General features: G+C 38.5%; 1 long non-coding RNA gene across 1 annotated transcript in view; it reads right to left on the bottom strand.

Annotated features, from left to right (window-relative positions):
* LOC117283624 overlaps positions 1 to 26,674 on the bottom strand; it is a 64,994-nt gene that overhangs the window by 34,076 nt on the left and 4,244 nt on the right. Inside the window, exon 2 of the long non-coding RNA XR_004514658.1 lies at positions 625 to 774. This is a non-coding gene — a long non-coding RNA (uncharacterized LOC117283624). The remainder of the gene's footprint in view (positions 1 to 624; positions 775 to 26,674) is intronic.

Here is a 26,674-nt window from a genome sequence, read left to right on the forward strand (position 1 = left end):
GATAAGCTTTATGCAAGAGTATCCTTTCCATATTCCTCCCCTCATTTGTTAGTCATCCTTTAAGAATCACCTCAGCAATTATACATTCTGATCCTTATTTACACTTTTAGCTTTATACCAGAGCAACTATGTATAATTTGATAATGGACATAGGGAGAAAAGATCTAAAGGAGTAGGAGAAGTGGGAGAGATAGGGGAAAGGAAAAAAATATGAGAAAAGAAAAAAATAGAAACAAAGTCTTTGTAAATAGGGAAGGGTGGAGCGGGTGAAGGTAGGGCAGGGATAAGGGGAAAAAGTGAGAACCAAGACCTGTCATGTAAAGGTACAAGATCCCAATAATGAATGTAACTGTACTGTATACCTAAAATGTACCAATAAACTTAATATAAAAAAAGAGAATCACCTCAGCAGTCATCTCTGCAAGATATTCTCCTAACTCACACAAGGTTTTGGTTAAAAGTGCCACTCTGCGTGTCCCGAGCTGTTTGTGCTTACCTCTGTCACACTGTGCAGTAGTTCTTCCTGTCCCCCTGAAGAGCTGCATCACCCATGCACAGCATGGTTGTGCAGCATTTATCTCTGTAACCCCCATAACAAGCACTGGGCCCTGGAATTGGATGTACCTCTCTCATGCTGAATGAGCCAGGTGGGTGGGATCGATCAACAGCACATCCAGAAAAGCTTACAGAAGACTGTTCAAGCTCCTCCACTTTGCAGATATAGTTGTAAGATCCATAGTCAGTTAAAGGGTGGCCCAACTTCATGTTGTATGTCTGTAACAGAGTGAGGAAAGCACTTCACTTCTCTTAAGTCCTACTCCAGGAAACTCACAGCTAAATTAAATCAACAATGAATATTAAGTACCTACTACAAGCAAGGTTCTGCAGAATAAGCATGGGTCAGATTATGAGATATGCAAAATATGGCTGAATATGCAAAAGGAGCTCTTACACACATACTAATAAAATAGTATGAGAGCAAGAAGGTAACGTAGGATTGATTCCATGGGAATTGTATTGGGCTCTTTAGGTGTCCTGAGTCACACTACTTTGGCTCCACTCCAGTTTTAGCTCCCATTTGATACTAGCCATGCAACCTCACTCTCACACTAACAGCACATCACCTTGAGCAGGTGCTTTCTGCTTCAGGGCCCACTGCAGTGCCCAGGAGACACTCAGCACTTCTGCAAGCCCTGAAGGAGGAAGTTAGCAGTCTCTAGGAGCAGTGCTCAACAAATGGAGAAGAGCAGTCATTAGATAAACATCCCATCTATCTTTCCCCTGAGTAATACTAAGAGAGGTATTCTGCATATCTTTTTTTTTCTTTTTATTGAGTTTATTGGTACATTTTAGGGATATAGTACAGTTACATTCATTACTGGGATCTTGTATCTTAATATGACAGGTCTTGGTTCTCAATTTTTCCCCTTGTCCCTGCCCTCCCTTCACCCCCTCCTCGCCTCCCCATTTACAAACACTTTATTTGCAACCACTATGGAAATCAATATTCTGCATATCTTTAGGAATGGAGGTCCTAGGTGAACCTGAAACACGTTTCACACAACAACGACCTTGAGCACATTGACCTTGAGCTCCATTGGCTATACCTAGCTTTTCCTCTCTTCATGGCTCCTTCTTTACACCCTCACTTCTGCTTACTACTGTATCACCTCCAAGTAAAAGGCCTGTAGGGCCTTGTCTCAGGCTCTGCTTTTGAGGGGAAAAAAAATTAAAACAGGAAGTCAGAGGTGCAAGACTGCTTTGATAATTTCATGGGCCATTTTCACTTACACCCTGATGGATTTCTTCCTCTATTAAAAATATATTATATATTTATATATAATAATATTTTACCATTCTATTGGTATAAAAGCAATGTAATCCAGGGTGAACTCATTATTATTATTCCACTGATTTTTTTCTCTTGAATTTTAACAGCATTTAAAATACAAGTATTTTCATGGGCCCCTGTAAGTTATCTTGGGCCCTAGACACTGTACTTTCTGTGTCTAGCGACTGAATCTTCCCTGAACAAGAGAATGTATAAAAGGAAGGATGATCTTATGGACAAATGAGCCTTAAATAATGGGCTTAATTTGAACGAACACAGCCATGGCCTTCATATATATTCAACCCAGATTTGTTTTTAATATATATTTTTATTGCATAAGTAAATCATGTTTATTGCAAGAAATGTGAATACTACAGAAATATTAAGATAAAATTAAGTTTCTTTTAACTTCAACAGACATTATAAACTCGACACAGTAACATATTTCCTGTGGTTGCTGAGTTTTTTCTTTTATTTTGTTTTTTGCACAGTTTACATTAGTGAGATATATAGTCGTAAAATTTTGCCTCAGTCCCTTGGTGGTATATGTTTTATATTTTTGTCTTCTTTTTTATTTCCTGGACTCTATTACTGATGTTGAGAGTCTGCCTTTTTGTTTGACAGTGACATTTTTGATAATATATCTTTTTTGCCTGTTAACGTTCAAAAATTTCTCTTGATGCATGAATATTGTACTTTCATTGCAGTGTAGCATGAAATTTCATATTCTTTCCTCCATTCTGCAACTTCTCTCTCATAGTTCCCACCTTTTTACCTCTCCCTGTTATATTCTAGATGATTTTCTGAGATAATTTTTCTATTTTACTTATCCAGTACTTAGTCATGTCTAGACTATTGTTTAAAGTATCTTTTAAGAGTCTTCCACAGCTATAGCAACTTTTTTTTTTAATTTCTAAAACTAAAACGTTTGCCTGTCACCTCCCATTACCTACATTCTTAGGGTTCTATCCCTTTTTAAAACTTTGTACATGTATGTACATTTCAGCTGATTTTATTACTTTTACTTTCTCAGATCTAAATGTTCCATCTCTAATGGTTAGGTTCTTCAGGGTTTTGTAATATCTTCTCCTTGGATTTTCTTTCAAATCCTGAGCCATGCCCTGGGCTATAAAGGACTCCCTTGGTGATGTTCCTGGATGTTCCAGTTGGAACTCTGTGGGCTCAGGGCCTAGACTTTTCCACATAGTCCTCAGTTCAAGTCCCCAGGACACACAGGCCATCCAGCTCAGAGCCATGGTCTCAGTGGCAAACACCATCCCACCTTAGAGCAGAACAGGCAGCAAACTGCCAGCAGTACATGGTCTGCATTCTGATAAATACATTTGAATTTCTCTAGAGGTGTCATACATGCTTTTACTCTCTAATGTTTTTAAAATACGTATTTAAATAAAAGCCTCTTTGCTTGGAGCTTTTGTACCTTTAGGTACATAGGATGAAAAAAATTTTTATCTTATTTTTACACTTTTGCCTGAGAAGTATCCTTAATTTTATCACATTTAGAAAGGAATCCAAGACCACAAGAAAATTTAAAAACAAATATTTTAAATCATCTTGAGTGTTCTAAATTAAGTTTATCCCTTGGGAATACATCAAGAGCTAATGACTTAAGTTTTGAGAAATTTCCTCCATGTCTTTCCCTGTGTAGACCAGAGCTGGGAGGGAAATGTTCAGATTGGTGTGAGTGGACCCAGCACATGCAGCTCCTAGAGGCGTCTTCTATTAGAATACACGTGAATATATTTTGGGTTTGCAGATCCAGGGAGGCGGTTGGCAAGGAGATCAGTGTGGATGCCTTAGCTGGGAAACAGCCAACCTAAGACAGTCACATCTACACCTCTCATCTTTCACTTCTACCACATGAAACCTGGGAGTACAGAAATTTTCTAAAATAAACAGACTGTATATAAACAGAATATATATGTATACTAAGCTATCAACACATAAAATAACACCACAAAACTACTTTTAAGACAAAAAATGTGACTACAGATACAATGGTGGGGTCACTTTTTGACGATGAAAGCCCCGATTCACCAGGAAGACACAACAATTTAAAACCCAATGCATGGAAAAAAGGAAAGACACCCTCACAATAAATAAATAAATAAATAAATAAATAAATAAATAAATAAATAAATAAATAAATGCTTCACAGAAATACAAAAACAATCTGTCAAATCCGTCACCATAAAAGATATTTTAACAATTGAACAGTAATATGTGACATCTATGTTTATGCCTTCACAAGCATCGTCTGACCCAATTACTCATCACAAAGTGAGGTTCAGCGAGGACACTGTCCCAGAGTCACACAGCGGCTGGGTGGCCAGACTGGGATGGAAATCCAGGCTGATCCGGCTCCAAAGTCAAAACACTTTTCAGTAGAGCTCGATAGCAAAAACTAGGAAAGGGGCTGTAAAATTGAATATTTTAATATACATAATTCATTTGGTTGAGTATTCTTCTCCCCTCAGCAGCAGTTAGTTGCTATTTTTCCCCACCTGTTAATTACTTGAGGTTTGTGTGGGGGCGGATTTGGCTTCCGGAGGCAGCCTGGGCAGGTTGTCACACTGTCAAGGATTCCTTCATTAACAAGCTGTCAATATGCTGCCAACAGCCGCCATTTGGTTTGTTCTGGGAGCGGGAGCTCTGGTGTGGAGACTTGGCTGGATCATTTAGAGGAATTTAAAAAAATAAGGCAAGAGGCAGATGTCTTCCAGTCTGTTCTTCCACAACAGACCCGGGGATATGGCGTGGGTTTTCGCTAAGAGGAGAGAGGAGGTTTTTAAAATAAGTGTCAAGAAGGAGACAGTCAGGCATAAAGGGATGAAGAGCAAGAATGTAGCACTTAAAAATGTAGTCTTTGCTTTCCTCCAGACTTCTTCTCATGGTACCGGCTTCAAAATAGCACTGAAAATGTCCATATTCTTGCCACTTCGGACTTCTCAAACTCAAACTTTAGAGCGGTTACAAAGCCAGGGTTTTGAGTTTTAAAGAGAGAGGTGTCATGTGCCTGCAACATTTTCAAAGTCACCCTAAGGAAACATAGATCTTTTGCAAAAGGGAGAGGGACAAAGAGATGGAAGGAGGGCAGGATGTAGGAGAGGGAAAGGGGATAGAAAAAACAAAAGATGCATTGTGTGCACGTGGCAACTCCCCATAAAGAATGTAAGTAATCATTATGTACTGCAAATCTGCATAAAATATAATAATAACAGTAACAGTAATAATAAATAATTTTTTAAAAATTTAAATAGTACCAATAAACTCAATTAAAGCTGAAAAAAAATATTTAAATAGAGAAAAATCTACCAGTCTGCTGCAGCACAGTCCCTTCTGTTAACAAAATCAACCCCTGGGCTTACAGGCCCCTTTGGACCACCATTAACAAAGAACCTAAAAATGTGCCAGATTTTCAAAGGGCCTCATGTAAGTGAATGGCAACAACTGACTTTGAAGTAATTACATTTACAGCTAGTATCTCAGTAAAAATCATTTTTGTTCCTAGAAACTCAGACTCTACTCCAGCCTCCCTGCCTACAACTTCCTGCAGCTATGCCCACTAAAATGTGCGGAAAGTCTCTCTAACCAATAAGGCTTTATTATAAGAAAAACCTCAAAATATCTCTAAACTCTGAATAAAACACTAAAAATGAATTTTAAGAAAAAAAGTGAAATGGCAAGAAAGTTGATCAAAAACTGACCGGAAAGAAGTAAACTCCTAAAAGTTAGTACTTTTGCTAGTGTGTGACCTTAAAAGACATGGGCTCATACAGTGGGAATGGTAATCAGGAGGACCCACAAAATCAAGGCTCCTAAAGAATAGCAAACTCACAAGATGAACTAGCAAAAAACCTACCCTGCAACAGGTTACATTAGGAACATTCATCTCTTAGTCTTTCTCTCAATGAAGAGAAGATAAGTCTTGCTGAGAATTTATAGCCACAACTCCACTCTCAGGCAAAATTGGCACTGAAATTCACATTATCAGATGGAACGAAAACACTGAAGCCAATGATTCACTTTGCTCTAACTGAAATTGGTAGTGTCTGGGACAATGCAGCAAACGCCAATACAAATGTTTTTTGGAAGAATGTATTTAACATAAAAGCCTTGAGAAATTTCCACTGATAGTGTTTTAAGGGTTATGAGCTCATAATCAGAAATTACTTAAAACAAAGAAGAAAGAAGGGAAGCCACTTAGAGGGAGTCAGTAAGGAACAAAACTGTTTCTACAAATAACAGCAGCATTAATAGTCAATCACAGGCCTCAGAGGAAGAGATAGAAATAGCAAGTAAACATATGAAAAAATGCTGAACATCACTGGTCATTTGAGAGATGCAAATGCAAACAACACTGAGATTCCACCTCATTCTAGAAAGAATGGCTGCTATCAAGAAATCAACCAATAACAAACGCTGGTGGGGTTGAGGGAAGAAAGGAACCCTTCTCCACTGTTGGTGGGAGTGCAGAATGGTGCAATCACGGAGGATATCAGTATGGAGATACCTAAAATTACTAGGATTACAGGTCCCATTTCCCAATGGGTATCTTCCCAAAAGAATTTAAAGAATCATACCAGTGATATATGTTCACCCATGTTCACAGCAGCACAGTCTGTAATAGCTAAAACTTGGAAACAGCCCAATTGCCCATCAAATGGAGACTGGATAAAGAAAATGTGTGTTTGTGTGTGTGTGTGTGTTTTAAGAGTACTATTCAAGCACAAAGAATAAGAAATTAGAGACATTTATAGCTAAATGGATGCACACTGAGGCCATATGCTTAAGTGAAATAAATAGGACACACATGTGTAAATGCCAAATAGTTTCTCTGGTATGAGAAACTGAAAGTGTAAATAAGGGTCAATATGTATAATAGATAATGTGAAATTGGAAGAAAAGGTCCAAAGGGGAAGTGGGAGGGGTAGGGAAAGTGAAAGAAGGGAAAGGAATAAATATGAGAAAAGAAGAAAAATGGAAACAAAGTCTTTGTAAATAGGGAGGGGTGGAAAGGTTGAAGGGAGGGCAGGGGAATGGGGAAAAAAATAAGAACCAAGATATATTATGTAAAGGTACAAATTCCCAATAACGAAGGTCAGCATATTGTATGCCTAAAATGTACCAATAAAATTAATGAATTTAAAAAACAGTCAATCACAGGTAATACTTTGTATAGGTTACTCTATGGTATGCACATATTCTTCTAAGAACTTTCCATTTGTGAAGTCACTTAATCTTCAAAAGTAATTTGATGAGTAACAATTACTCTATCTTCACTTTCTAGATGAGGAAAGTAAACCACAGCATCAGCAGATTTTAGAATGGTTAGATTCATATAGAATCTAACATATATAATACAATATATCCTATATGTAGAATTGAAACATATAAATACATTTAAAGTACTAAATGTCATCAAAATTGCGAGGCTCAGGGATGATTCATCACAACTGAAATATCTGAAGATGATTTGTACATATAAAAAAATATAACAAATGAAACTAAAGATTTAGGTTGAATAACCTATTAGACAAAGTTGAAGGAAGAATTATTGAAGTAGAAATCATCCCAGAAAGAAAGCAGAATTACTCAACTGGAAGATGGGTTCAAAAGAAGAAAAAGAGAACAGAGATAGAGTATAACCAGAAATTAAGAGATGAATAGGAGATCTGGTAATGATTAATTGAAATTTTAAAAGGAGATAATGAATTGATAGTACTTGGAGAGAAAATAACTCAAAGTATTCCCAAAGTGATAAAAGTCATGAATTCTCTCATTGCTAATTTGATTTAGTATAATGAATCTTCCAAACACCAAACCAAAAATGTTTGACTCCCTGAAGTGACAGTGCAACTCAGTTAAAGTACCGATATAAAAGAACTTCTAACCAGAAATCTTATAACCACCAAGGCAGTGATTTGAAGATAAGAAATAAAGATAGCTACAGCCGATAAATCCTGAGTTAGCTTTCAACATATACTTACAAAAGAAATCTGAAAGGATATAATTTAGAAAGAAGAAAGTGATTTCAAAAGGAATAGAGATTTAATAATTATAGGCCAAAAAGTGGGAAATGAGTAAATTTTAACATATTTTATTATATAAAACCAATAAAAAACTCTTCTTTATATGAAAAAGATTTTAAAAGTAACAATATAATAAAAACTCCGAGAGAATATTTGGAAATTAAGTATTTCAGAATTTTTGCACACTGAAGAGAGAAGACAAACTTGATTTTTAGGCTTTATTAAATTAAATATTTAGTAAAAACTTTTAAAGGAACCAATTAAACTATATAAAAGGAATGAACTTTCCAAAACATAAAAGAAAACTAATAGAATAACAAGAAGCCAGGGATATTACTAATCCCAAAGAAATAAAAATTCCAAGCTAAAGAAATAGAGAATACAAAATAATAAAATGAGAACTATGAGTATGTTACTAATCATTACAAATAAAAATGGACTAACCTCACTTATTTAAAGATAACACATTTAGATAAAAATGTCTAAAATATGATGGCAAAGAAATGCTATAAGAAATGTATAAAAACAATATGTTGAGCAAATACCAGCCCTTAAAATAGCATCACACAAAATAAAATTTAAGGTAAAATGTTTTGTTAGTGATTAAAATAGTCACCTCATAATGACAATATGACTCAATTCTCCAAGAAGACATGACAATTTCAAACTTACTTGAAAAAAAAATAGGATCAGAATATAAAACTCAAAACTTGACAGAACCACACCCTGAATTGGACAATTCCATAAGAGAGCATGAGATTTTAATATTCTTCTTCCCCCATATGCAATAAGTAGGCAAAATAAATAAATAAAATTTAAAACGGAGATTTGGAAATCCAGTAGCAAACTGACCTAATGGATAGATAGATAGAGAGAGAGAGAGAGAAAATCTCTCCCTAAGCTGATATATATACACATGCATGTGTGTGTGTCTGTGTATTGTCCATTGGATATATATGAGAAACTGCTAATGTATACACCAGGAAAAGAAAAACTTGTATGAATATTTTAAAACTAAATTTATTGAGACATCATGAGATTAACACGTTACCTTTGGCCTCTACAATTACTAGAGGTGCTCACTCAAAGTAGTAGCCATCAGCTCCCAAACATTTATTAGCATAGCAAACTGCTGAAGTGTATATATATATTTTTTTGGTGGAATATGTAAGAGCATGTTGATAATGCTTTATCGAAAGGTACAGATTTCTAAGAATATTTTTATATATATATTCACATATTCCATAATGGTTTTATAAGTTATAGCCAAAACTTGAAGAATATACATTGTTTTCAAGATTACATTAGTTGGCAGCTATATGGTAAGAGTGCATTTATTTAAGAGGTTGAAAGTTATTCCAGTAGAAAATTATGGTGGTCAGAATTAAGGTAATGGAAATGTGGATAAGTTAAAATGAATAATTTTAAAAGGGATAAAGAAGAAATATTCATAAAGCTTGGTGATTGATTAAGTGGTATTAAAGACAGAAGAGGAAATTTCACTCTCTAAACTTATAAAAATGCATATATTTTGTACTATTTTTGAGGTAAGGAAAAAAAGAAGAAGTTTGGAATGGTGGCAGCAAATTTCTGTTGGCTATGATAATTTTGAGGTCCATGAATTACAGCTAAAATTCAACAGATTGTTTTATAATCAAGAAATCAAAAAAATCACTTTGGACATATTGTTACAGGAATTGTTAGAATATTAATTCTAGTGAAATATTTGAAGAAGAATATGTAAGATAGCAATGTAAGACGATTGAGAATAAAAGAGTAGGTGGAATGTCAGTTATCTATTGCTACATAAAAAATACCCCAGAATTTGGGATCTTTTTTATTTGCTCATAGTTTTCCGTTTGGCAATTTGGGCCGAGCTCATGTAGATGGGCTTTCTTCTGGTCTCACCTGTAGTCATTCATATGGCTACAAGGGTCAGTGATCAAACAGACTAGTCTAAAATGGTCTCCCTCATCTGTCTGTAATTGGCAAGCCAGAATATCTTGGTTTCCATTCATGTGACCTCTTCCACAGGCTAGCTGTTCTCTCACACTGGAAGCTCAGAGTTTCAGTTGCAGCCAGAATAACAATCTCCTTGTTGCAAGTGCTTCTTAAATTATTGCTTGCATCATATTTGCTAATTTCCTATGTCCTATTTGCCAGGTTCCTTAAAGCCAATTAGGTGACCACCCTCAGATTAAATACATGAAAAAACAAACTCCACCTCTTGTTTGAGGATTAACATATTTCTGTTGCATACAGCTGCACATCCATGAGTGGAAGAGAGTATTGAAGTCATCTTTGCATTTACTACAGTGACCTAGCAAGGAACTGCTAAATTGGAAAGTCGTTTGCAGAAAGCCTAAGAGCATGTTGATGATACTTTATCAAAAGGTACAGATTTCTAAGAATGATGGAGTGGTTCCCCACATCAAATGATATGAAAGGGTAAAGTAAGATGATTTTGAAGAGAAGTCACAGGATTTATCAGCAAAGAGATTGCTAAAGCTCTTAACAGGAACAATTTTGGAAGTAGTAAGGGCCAAAATACAAATGACTGCAGAGAAATCAAAGCAGGTAAATGCAAAGAACTTGTTCAAGAAGTTGGTCTTGAACAATTGAATATTATAGCATCAGGAGAATATAAGAAAACCAGGTAATTTTTCTGTTTATCACTGTGAGACTTATATAGCACTAAATACATATAAGAACTAGAAGAAGAGTCCAAAGGAGAAGATCAAATGTAGAAGCAAGACAGAAGGAAATAAAAATGATGGAAGACTTACACTTACAGAGACTAGAGGAGTAACTCTTCCTCTGTAATGAGGGGACAGATGAAAACCACCTTTCAGAAATATAAAGGTAATTAAAAGTAAAGAAGGATGTGGTGACTTTCACACTGTCATTTCAAGGCTTTTCACAAGTTACAGCACAAAACAGGGAGCTGGACTGTGGGATGGGAAGAGGACCCAGAGAAGGGTGGAAACGTGAGGGACAGGAGGAGAAGGGGAAACAAAAAAGATCAAGGTGTGACATGTGTATATACAGTTTTCCCATGCCAAGTGCATTCATTTTGTATCACAAACATATACTACTAAAAAGGGGAAAATAGAATTTATTATAAACCATTAGTTTGGAATTCAGACAGACCTGGGTCTGCTCATTAACTGAGTGGCCTGAGGAAAGTAATTTAACAATCCACTTTTCAGGCTGTACCTACAATTATGATATCAGACCCACATATGTGAGTACCTGATATATAGCCTCACATTTTTTCCTCTCCTCTGCAAGACAAGCTTACTTAATGGGGTGTGTAGCATTGGGAAAATTATGACACCTTTTGCAGTTCTAGTTTCTCCATCTAGAGAAACACTAACCAGATTAATGCATTTGAGGAGTTCCTCTAGACCCTGAAGTTCCAAATATCTATAGGTTTTAGGAATAGCTCCAGCCTGTGAACCAGCCAGGCACTGGGAGGGAGGATGACTTTATCCGAAGGCAGAGAGGACTGGAGTGGAGATCGTGGAAGCCTTTGGAAGCTTGAGCAGATGAACAAACACAGTGTGATAGACAGATGGTGACTTTTTGAATGAAGTACTTTTCTAGAATTGTGAAAGTCCCTCTCCAGAAAAAAAAAGAAAAAAAAAAAGGAGAAGGGGGAAACATGAGGGAGAGGAGGAGAAGGGGAAACCGAAACAAACAAACAAAAAGCAGGCTACCATAGCTCATTTCTCTACTCAGTCAGAAAATATTTACTAAGTGCTTATGTTCCAAGCACTTTACTAGCTATTTGGGATATGACAGTGATCAACAGGTAAAATTATTGCTATGAGTAGCTCACATCCTCGAAAAATACATATCATATGGTGATAAGTGCTGTGGAGAAAGAGGGGAAGGAGAGAGGAAGAGATAACAGGTGTTATTAAAAATAGAATTGTCAGAGAAAAGGATCACTAAGGAGGCAATTCTTAGAGGCTTAAGAAAGATGAGGACAGTAGCATGGACACTTGGAAAACCAAGCAAAGGAAACAGTCAAATGTCAAGTCAGGAATGTATCGAGTATATGCAAGCCCAAATTTAGTAACAACACAAGTTATGGTCACAATACTCATCATTATATGAGAGTCCTCTTGAGATATTTATATAGAGCTAAGCTAATATCATAAGTAGATATTAGGAACCAGATACATTCAGGGTTCCATGCTCCTCGACCCATCTGTGTCCTTCCTGCCCACAGCCACATATTATAAGACACCATGGTATCTACTCTGAGTTACTGAAAGCTCATACAGCCTCTAGATATGGTTTCCCCAGAAACCATACTCTTCTTATTATATTTTATTAGTTTCTTTTCTTTCTACAGGATAAAACTATTTGTCGTTAAATCTATTTTGCTCTGCTACAAGCTTTATTCCTACTGGCACTATTCAAACAAACTTTAAGATTAAAGATCCTTGATTCAAAGAATAAATTCTACAACTCAGCCTTTCCACTCAGCTACCAGGATTATTTATTCTTACACACTACTGACCCCACAATTTGCAGTTTCTCTCTTATATTCTTTCTTATACCCTCAATTTTATTTTCACACCTAAGTGACAATTTCAGGCAATCTTCTGGATCCAACAAGAAGCTAATTTGGAGACAAGGGTGTAAAAACGTTTTTAAAACATTTATTATGAGCACAAGGGTGTCTATTTAAAATGTGGATGTTCTGTTATCCACCTGATGCAGCTGAAAACTTGTGAGAATAGAGTGGTGAATTTCATGTCATTTTGCTCCCCATTCTGAATTAATCAGCCTAAAGTAGCTAATTCCTGACTTCATCAGAGACTAACATTGCTTTTCTGTAGCTCTTCACAGTTTTCAAAGCCTTTCAATGCCTTAATTTACCATTACATAGCTTCCCCACAACCACCACCAGCACTGATCCCTACTTGCCAAATTCCCTGGATAGTCTAGATTATAACTGGGCTTAGTATCCATGCAGCATTTGAAGCCTCGGTACACTCATTTTGTGCCCTCAGCAATGCAATTCCACCCAGTTTTGTCTCATTTGGGGGGGGGCTTGTTCATTTGTGAACATCCCTCTCTCTTTTTTTTTAACAGACTCCAATTTTGGAGTTCTCTTGAGTTCTGTTCCAGTGCCCTTTGATGTGAGATCTCCAAATCCTCTTATTCAGTGCCCTGCCACACATATGCTGAGTGTCCCCAAATATAGCTTCTAGTCCTGAGCATTCATTCCCCATTGGTTTGGCTCTAGGTATCTGGGGACAGGGGATCTCACATATGCCACAAACTCACCAAATCAATAAGAAAATGGGTTGTTTCCAAGATCTTTGCACAGGAGATTCAGTATTGACTTTCAATCATCCCCCATGTGGCCTCAACTAGCTCCTGTTGACTTCATAAGCTAATCCTCATTCAGACTTTCCTCAGACATCATGTCCTCTGTGCTACTTCTGAAGAAATCCTCAATTTCTTCTTTATACTACTGCTACAACTAAAAATTTCAGACCATCGCTGCAACCAGCATCTACTACTGCGTAGACACGTTATGCTGTCATTTTTCTTGCACTAAGATCTTTGAAGTCATCAATGGTTTTGTTTCCCTAGTGCCTACCACTGCAGTTCAAGAAATGTGTATTGAATAATTCAAGAAAGGAGGGAACTAGCAGGAAGGGAGAGAAGGAAAAGTCAGAGAAAGAGGTAGTGATCCTTTTTATATTTGCAGAGAAAAAGAAAATTTTAAAACTTGCGCAACCATGAATTGCATTTCTCAGGCTCAGAGGTAGCTTTTTTTTCTTTCAAATGACCAGCACTTTCCTCCTACTCTATCTGAATCTCTGCTGCCACTTTTCCTTCTGTTTTATAGGAAAATGGCAGGAGTATATTTTAAAGGATAAACTCAGAAGAATAAGTCTCTTGACCTATATCTAAGAAAAAGTTTTTCACCTGGTATCTCCCTGCGCTTCTAAAACAAAGAGGCAAAACATATGTTCATCTCAGTAGCTAGCAATAAATCATCAAACCATTTCTCAGATGAATCCCACAGGATTGAAGGTGCCCAAACACATCCCATCCAGTAACTGTGTCACAGCAGTGCCTCCCTCGTGAATGCATCATGAATAAAAGGTTGCAAGCCTGGCTCACTCCAGTCCCTAATGTCCTTGGCATCACAGTCACTATTTACTGCTTCCCAGATTTCTGAGCCCTTTTGCCCTAACGGGGCACTCCATCCATCAAGTGTCTGCCTAACCACCAAATTCAGTAGGCAGAAGGAAAGCAGTGGGGTTCCATCCTCATCCTGCCCAGAGCTCAGCACCGAGGGGGTATCTCCCTCCCACCAGGATCTTTGGTATGAAAAGCCACCTTCTTCTGGAGGTTGTGGCAGAAGTGAAGGTACACAACTGAGATCTCCTTCAAAGACTTGGCTTCCAGCTGCTAGAAGAGGGTCTAGCTGGCAGCTTCCAGCTGCAATGTGTTATAATTTCATCTCAGTTAAAGCAGTGGATCTGGCTGGTATTTTAGGGCTGAGGCATTTCAGTCTAAAACAGAACTCTCTAGTAAGCAATTCTTGCTCTGGAGCTACCTGTGTATTGGCTAGGACTTTATGGGACCTGTACTAGAGTCAGAGTCCTCCGCTTTTCTAGCCCATACTCCGCAGGATTTATGCCTCGTCCTCCACTGCCCTGGCACCTGCTTGGAGAGAGTTCACCACGCACAGAGACCTCTCTACTGGACCCAAGCCACTTCTGTACACTCACCAGTATATTCTCTCTTCCCCCCCCCGCTTTGTATTCTGTAATAATTTTACTCTGGTTATCTCATATTTTTACTGTTTATTATTACTACACATTCATCAATTGGAGATGGAATGTGGCACAAATGGGGAAAAAATATGTGATTTTTAAACGCAACACCAACTTCACTAAAAAAAGAAATTATTTCATAAGAACCATTGTTCAGAACTAGCATTCTAGCCTCAAAATTCATCATTTACTTTCCGTTATATGCATTCCTTGACAAAGGTCTGATCCCTAAAAGGCTACCCTTGTCCTGCAGCCACATTAAATTTTTTAATTGTCAGCTCTTCTCACTTCCTCTGGGTAGTTAATTATGAATTCTTCAAGTGATATATTATGGTTACAAATAAATAAGATTATGCACAAGGACAATTTTTCCTTTCTAAATGTAGGCTTTTTCCTCCTTAGTCTTATCGCTAGCTGGACAGAGACTTTCAATTCGCAACAAATTTTCATGAGTGAAAATAAGAAAATATTCCCTTCTGCATGAAGAGGGAAAACACAAAGGTTGAGGGAAGAAGGAAAGTAGAAGCTACCCCCTGGTTTAATTTGTAATGCTCCTCTGTAGCAGTGGTATTGAGATTTCTCCCCATCCTTCAAAAGGCCGGTGAACCCTCACCTAGCCAATGTGAGTCTTGGCTGCTGTGAATCACTGCTCATTGCCTGTCCCCTGAAGAACTGCCATAGGCTGAAAACAGCTGACTTACTCCCACCCCAGCCTAAAATCAATTATTTGCTGACCAGGTGACAGGAGTAACTGCCCCCTTCACCGAAGGTAAGCCATATCCTCCAGGGCAGTTCTTTCTCTGCAAAACAGTAGCTGTGGTAGGGGCCATGACATTTGTGAGACTTAAAAGAAGTAATGTTGAGTCTACTTTGATTCACTTTAGAAGCAAGGTTCATTTACTAGTCTATCCTACTAGTATTTATTCATTGAGGACGTAATCTCCACATGGCTGTATGAAGCTACCTTAGAAACATCACGTGGTTCTTGGTTTCACCATTGTTGAAGAGTTTTCCAGCTATCTACTGTTGAGTGACAAAACACCCCAAAACTTAGTAGCATAACACAGTGGAAGCATTTATTCTTCTCATGAATCTGAAATTTGGGCAGATTTCATGAGAACATCTCATCTCCGCTCCATATGACATAAGCTCAAAAGCGAGGAGTTGGAATTATGGGAAGATTCTCATTTCACAATATGGCAGCTGATGCTGCCTGAGCCTTGTCTGTGAACGGAACTACTACACTGGATAATAGAGACCCAGTGATCGTGCTTGCAGCATGGTGGCCAGTTGTCCCAAGAGGACCAGAGAGAGTGTGTATACTAGGTAGTGCAGCCTTGAAAGGTTTAAAGTAACATCTCCACCATAGTAATTGACACACCCAGATTAGAGAGAGAGAGAGAGAGAGAGAGAGAGAGAGAGAGAGAGAGAGAGGGAGAAACATAGATGCCACTTCTCAGTGGAGGTATGTCTATGTCACATTGAGAAGGAACATGCAGGCTGGGATATATATCGATGTAGTCAACTTCAGAAAATACAGTTCGTCAAGGAGAAAAGAGGCAGAAACCAGTTGGCCCTTAAAGCCACTGTAATACAGTGATGTGAATATAGGCCAGAAAGTAAGGATGGGAACAAGCCTAAGGCAGTTCAATACCAGTATTCTCAGCCTACCTGCTCTAAAACCAAGGGATTGTTATTGACATAATGCTCCTGAGGACAAAATACCTGTTTCTCCATCACAAGCTGTTTTCCTTCTGTTTTCCCAATTAGGGAAACATAGAAGCCATATAAATTCATTTTATGGTTGATTCTACCTTTTATTTTTAGGAAGAAGACAAATACCAAGTGAAATGAAACTTAAGAATTTTAAACAGAGAAAAACATAGAAAAGGAAATTCAGGGCTACAGCTCAGTGGTAGAGTGATTTCTTAGAATATGTGAGTCTCTATGTTTGATCCTAATGCTAAAAAAAATCTAACTAAATAAACCTACCCATAGAAAAATCGAAAGCCATTGTAATGTCTTATTACAGATATGATTACTTTCCAGGATTACCAAAAATAGAAAAGTTTTCATTAACCTTCATATGTTTCTTTTTTGTTGTATTTTTATTATTCTTTTCTATTGGTATATATTTGTGATACATAAAAATCATACTCATATACATGAAAAAAACTTGCATAAATATTTTAATATAAATTTATTGAGACATCAGGAGACTAATAAAAGTTACTTCTGGCCTCTACAATTACAAGAGGTGCTCAAAGTGGTGGCCATTTAGCTTCCAGGCATTTATTAGTATGACAACCTGCTGCTTGGGAAACTTGGTCATTGAGATTGCTTCACACGCATTTTCAGGTTTTTCTCTAAGGGCCAGTAGTGTAGAGGGTCTTTTGCAATACATGACACCCTCTAGGGTTCCCTATATGAGAGTAACACCACCTAGTTTTTTAAAAATCATAGGGCCGGGGATTTAGCTCAGTGGTTCCAGTGCCTGCCTCACAAGCGCAAGGGCCCGAGTTCCATCCCTGGTACCCAAATAAATAAATAGAATCATAGCATTTTCCTTTGCCTGAAGTGTGTATACGTTCCCCTCCCTGCTTCACTCCCTCTCTCTCGCTCTCTCTCTCTCTCCTCTCCATGTATATGATCCATATATACGATCTCCATATATAACTCTGCTTTTTCCCTCCCCCCTTTGCCAGATCCCATTCTCAGCTCCAAAAAGTCTACCTCCCTGTCTCCCTATCTCCTACCATCTCTCCTTCCTTTTGCTCTTTAAATTATTTTTATTTTAGGTTTCTCATATAAGACAAACAATGTAATATTTAATCTTCTTGGTCTGATATATTTCCCTTATCATTATAGACTCAAGATCCATCCATTTTCTCACACATATTGCTGAGTATATTTCTGTAAAGAAATCTGAGCCACAAGGACTTAATTGATCATTCCTATTAGTCTCAATACCTCGGCAGTAGGCAAGGGCAGAGAAAATAGATTAGGAAGGGCATGATCCACAATATCTCAAGTACCAACATCCAAATTCTAATTTTGCAAAAGTTGCTTAAACTCTTAAGAGTCAAATTCAGCAATTATTCAGTGCTTATTGAAGTTAGGTTTTGTTCTAGCCATCAAAGACAATGTTTTTTTAAAAAAGAAAGAAAACAATATCACCCCCACAAAGTCCTTGCCTTCACAAATCATAGTCATAGCTTCACCAAAAGGCAAGCAGGAAAATGCTAGAGGTGGTAAGAAGTAGGTTGATCCTGGTGTATCCTAAATATAGGAGCTGAAGCAATGTGCTGATAAAATTAGAGATAATAATATCAGTGTGAGAAGACTGTTATGAGAATAAAATGAAATAGCTGTGTGAAGTAATTTGTGCACTTGCATATTCTCAGAGAATGTAATTTTCCACCGCACTTCTGATCCTCACTCCTACCATTTTTTACAAGTAAAGCAAAATCCCCAAGAACTTAACATGATTGGTTGAGATCAGAGGATGAAGTGAAGGCAGAGACAGCCCCGCTTTAGGAGGCAGAGCCTGGGTGCATTTCCCGTTCCCAAGTTACACAAGTCCTCTGCACCCTAAAGCAGCCTGGCTAAGAGGAATTTAAAAGTCTACAGGAATAATTACCTCAGGCCTTGGCACAGGCTGTTTTCCCCATGCCAAATCATCCTTAGTCCTACATCCAGGCACCTGCTACTAATCCTGTAAAGTTCAGATTATTTACAGTAACTAATTTTCAGAACACCCCCCCTCAGCTCCCACTCTGCTTCTCTCTTGCTTCAGAAGACAGTCAACTGTACCTTACTGTGCAACCCGGACCTTCCCAACACTTCAAACCTCACCACACCAGACTGTAATTGTGGCTGGATGGAAAATCCATCCACATGACTTCTCTGTGTACAAAGAATCCGGTCTATGACTGGTATAGTCTTCCTCTGCCCCCTTCCTATTTGCAAGCAGGAAAAGAAAGCTAAGTTTAACTTGTAACTTCAGGGTCTCTTTAGATTTCTGAAGCCCTTCTCACAGGCTTGATCCTATATCTCTTTTAGGGAGTATTGTTGAGGCTATGGGCTATGGGAGTGGAGCATCCCTGAATTAACTGGTACTCTTTGCATTTCCTTTGGATTAAGCTATGAAGGTTCAGGGCTGGGCTGTGCCCCAGAGCGCTATCATCTGAGAGGCCCAGTTCTACCTCAGACATCCTTCTAGTACCTTCTGTGATACCTCTAGTTGATATGTCCTGTAGAAGGGGCTCATTCAGTTTCTTCAAGACCTATCTGTTCTCTCTAGCTGATTGGTCCTCCCCTGGACTCTTACAGACTTTTCTCAGAAGACTCTTAGAGTCTCTGCCATGTCTAAATCTACCACTGCTACAGGGCCACCTTGCCTCTCACCACAGGGCTCCCTCCACCATGCAGATGCCTTCCTCAGCACATCAACTCTCCATTCCTGAGTTCTGTCTATACCACTGAGCAACCAAAGGTGATTTGAGGATACCAACTCCACCCAATCCACAACTCCAACCATTTGGTTCCTCCAGTCCCACTTCTACCTCCCTTCCTCTTCACAATCTGCTAAGACTAAAATCATGGGCTTTTCTATCTCTTCCTGAACTGTAGAGAACTCTCTCACACAAAATTCTATGACCAAGTATACAAGCCCTACTTTTCATATGTTAAATGGCAGCTAAATCGACTTACAACCTAGTCTAGCTCAAAAAGGCTGTCTTACAAACCCAAATCTGCCATCTATCAGCACTATAATGCTGCATATTGAATAACTGAAAAAACCTCACAGCACTCTAGCATTTGTTTTGCTTATAGGCCTGGAGATTGAACAAGGGCCTGCTGATTGAGGCCGAGTTCCACTAGAGAGGCTCAGTTGAGGTAATTCTGTTCCACTTGTTTCTTTACTCTCCCCTGTGACAAGCAGGGTAGCCCATACACATCATTCTCAGGGCAGTGGCATAACGCAGGAAGAAGCCCAACACATACATCAGCTCTGAGATAGCTCATTGGCCAGAAGAAGTTACACAGGATAGAGAAATATACTCACCTTTCGTCAGTAAGCTTTTTGTTACCTTGGCAGAGTATCTAAGAAAATCAACTTAATGAAGGGAAAATTTATTTTGGCTCAGTTTGACATGTTTTTGTCTATGGTCAGTTAGTACCTTTAATTTTAAGCCTGTGATGAGGCAGATACATCATGGTGGGAAGGAGTGCCACCCAGCAGGTGGAAGCCAGGAGGACAGAGCAAGACCAAGAGCTAGAGCAAGAAGTCCAGAGAAGAGGTGTCTTAGTTACTATGAATCTTGCTGAGACAAAATACCTGGCACTTAAAGTTAGAATAGGAGAGGTTTACTGTAGCTCACAGTTTATACAGGATTTGACTAGCTCCAAGGCAGGGTGGCATGGTATTACTAATTTGGTAATCATGCACCCTTGTTCCTAGCATCACACACTTAATCCTGGTATCACTCAATCTAGATCCAGTCACCTCTAAAAAGCCCTATCTATAACCACATGAGGCCTTGGGAGACACCTAGACACAAGCTATAATAGGAGGCAAAGGACAAGATATAGTCCCCAAGGGCATAACCCATGCCCGTCAATTAGACCCTACCTCTTAACTTTCTGTCATCTCCAAAAAAATGCCATCAAATTATGAATACATCAATGGGCTAACCCACTGATGAAGTTCCAATTGCCTTTCAAAATCCCACCTCTGAACATTGTTGCATTGAAAGTCAAAACATGTGAGCCTTTGGGGGATATTCCAGATCAAAAACTATCATACCTCTCAAATGAGAGAGCACTACATATTATATGGATAAGACTATTATCGATGAGGGAGTAAAGATCTAGGACATGAACACAGACATCCTAAATGTTGACTCTTTTAGAATGATTCTTCTAAGACACCTATTCCCATACCTTTACCATGAAGCTGAGGATTGTCTTGGACCAGGTTGAATTCTTACCTCTGTTACAGAATTACCTATTTATGTTTCTTCATTAAGCTGTGACCTACTTAAGATCAGTAGCCATGTTCTCTTCATCTTTATAAGCTTTGAGTGCCTAGATAGGGTATTTGCAGTGGTTGTTTCCCTCTGACAGAGACCATCCTCCCTTGCTTGTATGGCAGTCACATGCATTTCAGTGACATTGATCATTTTTCTAACTTTCAGAATAGACACTTTCCTCTAAAAGTTCATCTGGGAATATACCAAGGACAAAGCTAATCAGTGAATTATATTCCCCTGGACACAGGGATCAAGAATGGTTCCATCAAAGTGATGTTCAGAGCATCTGTTGGCTTGTTATAGAAACTAATCACCTAGCTCCTGAATATAAATGAGAAGCCACACAGCACTGATCCACTTGCAGCCAAATTACCACCATGATGGAAGCCAGTTCACCCCAAAGCAAACCCAAGAGAATCATAGATCAGAGTGAACAGAGAGCTGAATCGGGCCCTGACTCTTAAGTCATCATCTAATTGATCCTGCATTTCCATTTCCACTCCTTGGCATTTTCTATGTACTTAGTTCTGCTTCATCTTTTTACATAGCATTCTCAATTTAATTGTTGCAAATGTGTTCAGTGAGGTGAACATATTTATTGGTTCTATTTTTCACCATCTATACTCACACGGTAGAGTACACGTTTCTTGTGGGTAGAGATTCTGCTTTCTTTACTGATCTATTCTTGGCATCTGGAACAGTGTCTAAAGCATAAAATATACTCGTAAAAATGTGTTGAATAGATGAGTGAATGGATGGATTATGGAGGTCAGTTTAAATTGAATTTTCCATCTATTACCACTAAAAGAATTCTGATACACTGCTCAGTGTAACCTGCTGAACAAGTGTGTGAAAGGAAGAGGCTGTGAGAGCAAGAGACATATAAGAGCTGTCTTCAGATATTCAAAGGCTATGCTGCAACAAAGCATAGAATGACATTCATTCTGTGTGGTTCCAGAAGGGGAAGTTATATTAAGGTTCAATATAAGAAGCTTCCTAACAAGCTGTTAGAGATGGGATGTGCTGACACAGTAGGTGATAGGTCTCCTGTCACTGGTGGTGTAACAGGTTAATCTAAACTACCAATAGAACCGGTACAGAATATTCTTATAACAATGACAGGATAGTTGCTAGATTAATTTTAATATTTAGAATATATAATTCTAGTCTTCTATCCTAGGCTTCCAGATTACATATGCATCTTAAAATATGAACAGATGCAGAGGCCTTTTACTTACATATCTGTCACTTGTAAAATATTTTATCCTGTCTAGCCCTAGCTTTGACACATACAGTCCTGTGGCTTTGGAAAGACAAATCACCTTGGGAAGGCTTAGTTTATTTGGTAAAAAGAAGGGGGCTGGGTAGATGAATATGCAAGATTACATTTGTAAGTGCTCATCTGTGCTATGGACTTTTAGTAAGGGCTTTGGGTTTAATGTGAGTTTCAGAATCACACAAAGCTCTACACTCCAAAGGATATACTCGGTGTATTATCCTCTACACACAAAGAAATAAGCATTCAAAAAGTAAAATTTTCTAGGTCAGAAGACATGAGATTCTAAAGCTTAGAATCTGAGTTGTTAGTCTGAACCAAACATGACAAGCTAGAGCTTATCTATTATTCAAGACTGAGAAAACTCCTGCACTCCATAAAACCTTAGTGAGCTTTCAAATTTCTGGGAGGCTAGAATCCTACACCTTCCCCCTCAGACTATATGCTGAGGTTATAAGGCTTTACAATCAACCTGGGCAGAAAGGAAAGTAGCCTGTCCACCAGGCCTCAGGCCTAGGCTAACTGTCTCCACATACCTAGATACCAAGGCTAGTTTTTAAAACCTGGCATTTCTCAAACCCTTCCTACACTACACCTTTCCTTCACCAATGCTGAACATAACGAAGCAGTACACAGTCTGAGTCAGACCTTTCCAAGTAGAGAGGCAGGACCAATGCAGATGGAAACGATAGTATTATTAGCTTCTCCATTTTGCAGATTAAAAACTGACGCTCAAAGCTCAGTGAGGTCATATAACTTGTGACAAGTCATCCACGCAAATAAGTGTCAGCCTGAGTCCAAAAACCTACCTTCCCATTCTTTCTCTGTCTCCTCTCCCAATACCCTCAGATATTGTCCTTGAAGAAATAGCAATGATACAGTTCCATTTTATTTATCTTTTAAATAAACACAGTTTTTCCTCTTAATTTGACATGTTGGGTAAAGTATTAGAGCTACCACTTATCTATCTTCTCTCCAAATATCTTTTTTTTTTTTTGTACCAGGGATGGAACCAGGACCTTGCGCTGCGAGGCAGGTGGCAGCGCCACTGAGAAAATCCCCAATGCTCTCAATTAATGGCCAGAGAAATTTCTGTATAGGAACTTTGTAAAGTTGCCTCCTCTGATCTTTGATTAATATATCAGCTACTGCCAGCTACAGAATTGCAGCTTAACAAAATATCCCAAACACTTGTAGCCCAGATTTTGCACAAAGCAATTGCTCAGAAGATATTGCTGGTGCTAAGAACTGATGACAGTGTTTTTTTACTGTGGTATAGGGATCAATAGTAGAGGAATGGGGGGTGCTTTAGCCTGGGCTCAGTCAGGTGCCCCTGACTTAAGCAGCAAGGCTCTACTCCATGTCTCCCAATCTCCTTGGACAAGTATGTGCAGCATGCCATTCTGATAGCAATAGCACAAGAACAAGAGAGCAAGCTGAAATGCCCAGATGTTTTGTAAGCCTCTGGTCACACAGTGTCTACTGACATTCCATCAACCAAAGGATATTATGTGACCAAATTCAAAGTCAAAAGATAGTGAAGTACACTAGATTTATAAATGCAGCAGGTATATTAATTTGCTGGAGCTATCATAATACAATACCAGAAACTGTCTAGCTTCAACAATAGAAATTTATCCAGAGGCTGGAAATCCAAGATCAAGGTGTAAGCAGCTTTATTTCCCATGACACCTTTTATTTTGGATTGCAGAAGGGCATTTTCATGCTGTGTCTTCAAACAGCCTTTTCTCTATGCATGCATATCCCTGGTGTCTCTTCCTCTTTTTGTAAGAGAAGTCATATTGAAATAGAGCCTGTGGCAGTGAGAGTGGAGTTTCAACTTCATTGACTTTGGGATATGTCCTGGAGATTGGTGGAGCACACTTCCAGTTGTGTCTGGGTGGGTCTTGGAGGAATGGTCTTCAGGTCTGTGTGGTCCCTCACCCCTTCTGCTCTGGCACTCTTTCCTTGCTCTGCTTCCTACCTACCATGAACTTAGCTTTTCTCTAACACCATTCAGCCATGATGTCTCTATCTTGGAGCCAGCTAATCATAGACTGAAACCATCAGCAATTAAACTTCTCTTGCTGTAAGGTGTGCACGATGGGTATTGTGCCACAGTGATAAGAAAACTTACTAGTATAGAACCTCACATTCATAAACAGTGTAATCTCAATTGTCTCTTTAAAGGTTCTGTCTCAAAATATAATCATATTAGGAGTTAGGTCTTCTACATATAAAATCTCAGGGAACATATTTAACTCATGACATAGTATTAATGAGTTTTTCTGAACAGTTAAGCTTGGTCTCATTTTCCACAACTTGCATCTAGCAGGGTTTCAAATTCTGATTCTACCACTACATAGCAGCTGTATAAGCACAGAAAGATTAGCTTTATTTCCCTACTTATAAAATTAAAATTACAATAGTAACTAATTCATATATTTGTTAAAACTTAAATTAAACAATTCATTAAAAGCTTGTAGCCCAGATTTTGCAGAAGGCAAGTGCTCAGAAGATATTGCTGGTGCTGAGGCTCTTCACAGTAAAAAGCCTTACATCACTGGGGGAGGCTGCATGGGCTGTGACATCAGCCTCGTGCTTTCCCTTTCAGGACCTGGATTTGCTCCTGTAGCAAATTCTATTCTCCCGAATCCATCTTCCTTCAATCTGTTTCTGCAATATGGTGATTCTTTTTTAAAAATGCACTTAACATTTCTCTGCCGATAAATTAGAGGTCAGAAAGTAGAGAGTGCACACTTGCCTTTCTAGACATTTTGCAGATGGTGGCTGCCTTAAAGTCATGTCATGGCTGCTGAGGCCTCAGCTGAGCACTTGACTTTCATGTGCTGTGTGGGAAGCCCATGAGCTCAAAGGAAGACAGTGCAAGTGTTAAGCAGATTGAAAGACTCTTTTGAGAGTTCTTTTTGGAGTTAAGAATATGCAATCCAAGAGAACTTTCAGAAATTTGCAGTCATTCCTCAGAATCAGGTTGATTATTTCACATGCCATGTGAAGACCAGGAGACATCCAATTTGAGGGCCTTTTAATGCCTTTTCAAAGGACTTGCTCATCTATTTAACCTTCTCAGAATAAAAAATTACTCTCAATTATTTTGTTTAGCAGTCGTTAAATTCTCAAATCCCACTGAAAAACTCATAAGCCATGTGCCTAGGGAGCACAGAGAAAGGACTAGTATGTATTTTTCCCTGTTCTGTATATGGCAAGTTATTTAATGATTACAACAAAGCTCACAGCTCTGGAGATCAGCACAGCATATCTGGGTTCTCTACTTTGGATCTTAAAGAGCAACCATCAAGGTGTCAGGTGGGCTGTGCTTCTTTTCAGAGGCTCAGGGCAAGATTCTGCCTCCATGTACTCAGGTTCTCAGCCACATTTAATTTCTTGCTGTTATAGATTTAGATTCCTATGTCTTTGCTAGCTACCAGCTGAGAGTCACTCTCAATTTCCAAAGGACACATCTGCTCTTCATCCATTAAAAGAGCCAGCAGCAAATAATTTGTCTCACACCTAAAATCTGTGGCTTCCTTAGTCTCTGACATCTAGACCCGGAGGTTAAGTGGTCATGTAATTAAGTCAAGCCACCCTGAATAATCTCCTTTTTAATTTTCTCTAAATCAACTGATTACTTAAGTCATCAATACTCAAGTATGAAATCAATTGATGAAGTATTATTCATTGCACATGAAAATCTCTTTTCACTGTAACATAAAATCACAGGAGTACTGTTCCATCAGTTTCCCAAGATTCTACTCCCATACAAAGGCGGGAAATTATTCAAGGAAGAAAGTTATTGACAGTGACTTTATGATTGTGCATCCATTGATCCTTTCCCAAAACAAGAGAGAAAGGGAACCACAGCAGGTAGAAGATGAGGGTGGAAGACAGATACGTAGAGATTTTCTTTAGAGGGCAAGGGTTTTGCCAAGCAAGAATTCAAGCAAAATGAATTCCCAAGTTGCTCGTGAAAGTATCTTTGAGAGAGACACAGAGAATGAGCTCTAAACTCTGCCAGACCCAGAGAGCAAGAATCCACAGAAGGAAATATCAGCCATCTGTTACCTAAGAACTTCTTTATAACCTCTTCTTCCCTCCCTCTGTCTATCCAGCATCACTCAGAAGGAGGCAAACCATCTTTTACCAAGCTGGGGAAAGTAATACTGGGATAAAACAGACACATAAAGTTACATAACCTTTTTCCTAAATGTAGGTAGCTGAGAATTGCGGCCTTAGCTAAGTGAGGGAAGTCTTACATTTAAATAAAGATTGAAGTACTGATTCTCCCAGGGAGGGATTTTTTTTTATAGAATTACACCTTGTTTTTTATTCATTTAATAGTACCCACAGAGTTTCCAAGAGTGAACAGCCAAGGCTTGCAATCCCGAGACCTCCTGACCTCTGGAGCTTTTATCCAATGGTTGGGAAAGGCATTTTCTTAACGAATAAAGTCTGATAGGACAATAGGAAGCAAAAAGAAGAAGGGGGGAAAGAAATAGTAGGAAAAAGATAATAAAGTAGAAAAGGAGGAAGAAAAAAGAAGAGAAGAAGGAGGAAGAGGAGGACTAGCAGCAGCAGCAGAAACCGCTGTATCTTGATCATATCCCAAGTATGATGGTTGTTCAAATTATTGATTACATATATATATATAT

Source organism: Fukomys damarensis, unplaced genomic scaffold, assembly GCF_012274545.1.
Source record: "Fukomys damarensis isolate Sample0158 unplaced genomic scaffold, DMR_v1.0_HiC HiC_scaffold_28, whole genome shotgun sequence".
NCBI lineage: Eukaryota > Metazoa > Chordata > Mammalia > Rodentia > Bathyergidae > Fukomys > Fukomys damarensis.